The sequence below is a fragment of the Nelumbo lutea genome, chromosome 6, assembly GCF_056320005.1.
Source record: "Nelumbo lutea isolate HS-2025 chromosome 6, American lotus-T2T, whole genome shotgun sequence".
In the NCBI taxonomy this organism is placed as follows: domain Eukaryota; kingdom Viridiplantae; phylum Streptophyta; class Magnoliopsida; order Proteales; family Nelumbonaceae; genus Nelumbo; species Nelumbo lutea.
The window spans coordinates 27,004,192-27,009,784 of record NC_142689.1 but is presented as its reverse complement, the minus strand read 5'-3'; the positions used below and the strand labels follow the sequence as shown (position 1 = coordinate 27,009,784).

The window sequence follows — 5,593 nt, the reverse complement described above, 5'->3', positions numbered from 1 at the left end:
TCTAAATCACATGATATAGACAATCCAAATGCTGTTTTGACGACCTATTGAAACTTAAATCCTTAACGACCCTATCATCAGAAGCCATTGACAACTTAAATCCTTAAATCCCTGGTTGCTTGAGTGCTACTCGTTTCCTTTCCTCCCTCCCCTTACTATTGTCAATTTCACCCGTCAATGTCTGCTTCACCTAATGGTAAGATTTTCAGAAACATTAACCAACTTTTCGGTCCTTCTTCGAATAACTGAATCCTTATCCATTACTCATCCATTTTTCTCTGGTTGACAACGGTGCCTGTCTGCTGTCTGGATGCCTGTAAAAGCCCCACCCGAGGAAGCTCCGCACCAGCTACCAGGGATGAGCGTAGCGCCGGAGCCTAACAAAACCCAGCACAAACTCAGCCTCGCATCGTGCCACCTTTTGCGCATCGATCCTACTGAATATCGCGACCATTAATGAAGATTGCAAATGCAGAGAACACGTGAGATGTTGGAAACTTCATCAAGGAACGTTGACTTAGTAACGAATTTAACCATTTTAGGCTTCACACTTGTCCTGTCTAGCCTATTTTTTCTTCCTCACGTTATAGGCTGCACATGATCGATCCCACTTCTGACTCCAAACAAAAACCAGCTCTGCGATCCATCTCTATCGATCCACCGTATTAAATTTGAAATCTCGTAGCATAGCCCCCATAGAACTGCAACGTCCAACTTCAGGTGAAATCATAGCCGTATACGGACATATTCACATCAATCCATCACTGACCCACCAATGAGAGATTCCAGGTAAGCTCTACCATCATCATCCATCATCCATGCACCTCGGCTGTACAGCGCATTACATTAGAACCTCTCGAACATACTCTCACCTGATGACGGCTCCCCTATAAAAACGGTCGTCCCCCAGCAACTGATCAATCGCCACAAATAACAAATTTCAGAGAGGAAGAGAGATGGAAGGTTATACCGTTAGAGCTTGTATTCTTGTAGCCCTTGTCGCTTTTCTGGGCTTTGGCTCAAACATGAAAACCTGCTCAGCGGCAAACAATATCACCAGCAATTCCTACAACACCACCATCACCAACTTCATTCGATCATCCTGCGGCGTGACGCTGTACCCACAGTTATGTTACACTACTCTCTCATCCTACGCGAGTTCTATCCAAACCAGCCATATGAAGCTTGCTTACACAGCTCTTAACGTAAGCATGAAAAGCGCCAGGTCGACATCGGCCATGATTTCGAATATGTCCCAACGGCAGGACCTGATGCCCAGGGAAGCGGCCGCCGTGAAAGACTGTGTGGAAGAAATAGGAGACTCCATTGATGAGCTGAAGCAGTCCTTAAGGCAGATGCAGGAATTGGGGGGCTCTAATGTCGATTTCCAGATGAGCAATATAAAGACTTGGGTGAGTGCGGCTCTATCCAACGACGATACATGCGTGGACGGAATCGACAGCAACGACATCAATGCTGAGGTCAAGAACACAATCAAGAAGAGAATTCTCAGGGTCGCCAAGCTCACCAGCAACGCTTTGGCCCTCATCAACAATCTCTCTTACACCGAGTTGCAGTCACCCTAACTAGTATTTCATGGCTTCTCTTACCTATGTAATGTATTAAAATGTAGAGTGCTGCTTCGTGATGTTTGTCTTATATATGTACTACTGTGCTTTTAAGTTTTGGGCTGTTTGCAAGGGCTTGCTTTCACTCAGTGGCTTATGATGGCGTTATATGAGCTGAGAAACCCAGAAAGCCCGCCGTTAAGCCATGTTTGACAAAAAATGTAAAGCCGAAAATAGAGATTACAAGAACAAAAAATGGACTCTCCGGTTGTACTACTTAGGGGGCTTTTCTGAAGTGGCTCACTCAATGCAGCTGATCAATCTAACACAAAAGCTCTTAGGATGCAAGCATCTTTCAAAGCTTTCAACTAATGAACTGATCATCGTCGTCTAATCAAATTTAACATCAGCTCTGTCGGGTCGATAGAACCAAACTAACTGAACCAATTATGTCTTGATTATAATTGGGTGGGGACCAACTTTTGCCGTTTCAAATTGATTATGTAATTAATAGGAAAAATCTATGATGCCTGAAAGACATGGTACCGAAAGAGCTTTGACCAATCAAAGCCCACCGGTGAATATTGATAAATGCCATCTGATTGGAAAGACATGTTACCACAGTATAATCTATTTTATTGAGCCGATTAATAATTGGTTTGGGACTGGTTCACCCTGTCTTAAACCTGACCCAATTATCACAATTAATAATTGTTTCAGTTCTGGATCTATTTTATAAAATCGACTAATAATCAGTTTGAAACTGATCCACCCTGTCCCGAACCAGACCAGAATTAACAGTTCTACTTTAGCTGAGATAAAAAGGTTTTTAAATTTAAAACAATATTGGTTGTGTCTTCGGATAGTGTGTTTTGACGGACTTGTCCAAAATTCAAGGAGCGAAGTTTTGGTAGGGAATTCCTCTAATAATTAAGGACGCCCGTACTCTGACCAATAGAGAGAATTGAACTCCAATTCTTCTTCTTTTCGGTCCCATTCTAGGTATATTTGTGAACATAGTAAAATTAGGGCAGCTTATTTAGGTATAGAGAGTTCTAAAAATCAATCAAAGGTGCAAACTGCTTGCTTATCAAATCGTGACAAGAATTAAGAATGGAATAAAAATAAGAGCTAGAAGAAGAATAAATGAATTAGAATTTATATAAATACTAAATTAATGTTATGTCACGTGGATGGCCTCTTTGTTCTCCATTATCGCAAGGGAGCAATTCTACGCGAAGTGCAAAATCCTCTCTAGTAACCCATGGAATTGCTATTGGCAATCTTCTGTTTTTTTTTTTTTTTTTTCCAAAAAATAGGAATAGATCATAATAGAATAGAAAATGAGGTCCATCACGTCATAACATAGAAAAGGGTCGACTATATTCTCTACTCTCCTCTTTCTATAACCTTGAACAAAATATCAAGCACATTGGGAAGGAAGAAGAACGTTTATATTCAATCACGGATGGGTATTTTTGAAAACAAAGTCTGTTTTGAATTTTCATAACACAATAGTTCTCCTTAAATCTTATTCTGTAAGTTGTTTCAGAGAGAGAACGGAGTCTCAAGCACATTGGGGAGGTGTGGAGGAATGCAGTCTCAAGCACATTGAACAAACAAAGTTCAATCAGCAGTCAGTTTTTTGGAGAAAAAGGTGGTTGTTTCTAGTTTTCAAAACACAGAGCTTTCACTTTTTAGGTTTTTAATCATCGCTGAAGTCACTGAACAGATTTAAGACTGAAACAATGGTGAATTTCTCAGCCAGATTCGTTAATTTTAACACTCCGTTGAAAGATTGATTCTTTTGTATTTTCTCGGGTTAAGAACCTTTATGTCCCTAGCAGTACTCTCTGATATCTCCAGTGTAAGCCGCTTTAGATGAAGAGTATATGCAAGAGAAATAAAGTAATGAACAAAATCAGAACAACCATCAACTTGGACGAAACTGAGCCCAATGTAGATCGCACCCGTAGCTGGCCACTACAGAGTAGCATGGAAGGAAGATTGGTATACTTTGGTATCACTTTCTAATGTGAGAAGTTGGTGGCAGTTTGTAAACATGGATAATGGGTTGAACAAATTCGACTCTTTTTGTGCTGTCCCATTACTTAGCTAGTGACTCTATGATTGTTGAGTTGCTTAACTTTTAGTGTCAACTTTTTATTCTCAGTATATTTCAGCAACCTCCCTTATAAAACCTCTATTGGATTTCTTAAATCCTTGACTCCCATCACATTTTGGGATTAGCATCAGTTACCTGTCTCTCTTGACAATGTGTAATCAAGGTGACAAAAAATAAAATATCCTTCATGAAAAAAAATCTTAAATGAATATTTCTTTCTATTTTGGTCATTGCCGATGCATAATAAACATTCTTTAAACAACTTTTTTAGCAACTTTAAAGAATTTTTTGAAAATTATTTAAAATGCACTCATCAAATGGCCTTTGATATCTTTGTCATCTAAAGTAACAAACTCTTAATAAGAAGGGGGGCAATTGGTGTTGAAATTAAAATGTTTAATGGGAGAAGGTCATATCATATATCTGATGAGAAACTCCACGACATGCAGGCTTCTAAAAGTTTGACAGATCTCAGGATAAGTTTCCAAAATTTACTCCTACTCTTTGTCTCTTCTTTTGTGCCCCCTCTCCCCCTCCTTGGTGGGTTTTCCATTGTCTTCCCGAAGTGTTTTATAAGGTACATTAATCTGCTACTATCATCCAATTTGGTTTTCATTTTTCCCATGCCATTATCTTGAAAGAACCTTTGGCTGGAGTATTCAAATTATGTCAACTACTAAGGTTCTTGAACATTGAACTCTGGTCCCTCTATTTATTGTTCTGTGAATTCATGCTGAGTAGGTTGTTCAGTTTGAGGCCATTTGGTGGAACAGTTCAGCTAAAACTTCGCAAAATTTGCCCCTGGAAATGGTGACTTGATGGTTCAGATAAGTGTGTATGCAAAAATCATGGAAATACTTTACTAGGTTTTCAGTATTTTCCAGGTTCTGCTATTCTTTGTATATCAAGTTGACTATTTCCTAGAGCTACAGAATAATTGCAGTTTCGATTAACAAACTTAGTAATGTATTATTGACTAGGATGACTTGGCATGGACCCTACTCAAGGAAGGATACTAACATTTTTTCAATTTCAACAACTTTATCTGAATTCATGAAGTGCAGAGTGACAAGTAGTGGGAGGCAGTCATCTGATATGTACCACTCATATTTGCAGTGAAACTCACTGCAAATATCATAATGTAAGATAAAGATCACAAACTATATTCTGGACTTCATTCTCTATGAATAGGATTATCTTTTAATTAGTAAATAGTGCACACCAAAAAACTAATTTTTATCATATAGCTAAAAGCCTAAAACGGAATGTTCTCTTCATTTGCCCAGGTAAATGACCGAACTTCCAACTATAACATGTATTTTGTTGGATCTCATGTGATGGAATATAGGAACAGAAGCATCAAAGCTGAGATCGAGCTTTATCTGTATCAAGGTTTTGATCCGACCAATGAGATCCTTAATCAGAACACCCTTCACCCCCATATGGAAATTGTTAACCAGAGACATGCAGATCTCCTGTTCTTGTGGCAAAGGATGAGTGAAAATGCATAAGCTCTTTATCTGCAAAGCTGGCAGCAGCTTCTTAGTGAACAAGTTATGGGATAGCTATCCTGAATATTCATGAATCATAGATTGTCCGTCAATTTATCATACTCTGTTCATATTTTTCAGGATTGAATAATCCTTTTGACTATCATTTTATTCAGAAACTTGATGTTAGCCTCTAGGACTTCTGATTGACTGCTCTTAATTTCAATGCCAGTAGAAGGCATCCCTTTGGGAATTAGTCGGCTTTTCATGATACTCTATGTACACATGTTGCAACTATTTGAATTGGAAAACAATTTAAAGGTTCATAAATATTGATAGTAATTAGCTTTCTCAGAATCTTTTCCTACTTTTTTCTCTCATCCATGAATTTTCTGCTTCACTGCAGTACA

General features: G+C 38.7%; 1 pseudogene across 1 annotated transcript; it reads left to right on the top strand.

Annotated features, from left to right (window-relative positions):
- The first annotated feature begins 775 nt into the window (after positions 1 to 775).
- LOC148848137 (21 kDa protein pseudogene) lies at positions 776 to 1,713 on the top strand (annotated as a pseudogene). The gene has a single exon (XR_016100413.1). The product of XR_016100413.1 is annotated as a 21 kDa protein pseudogene (transcript).
- The last annotated feature ends 3,880 nt before the right edge of the window (positions 1,714 to 5,593 follow it).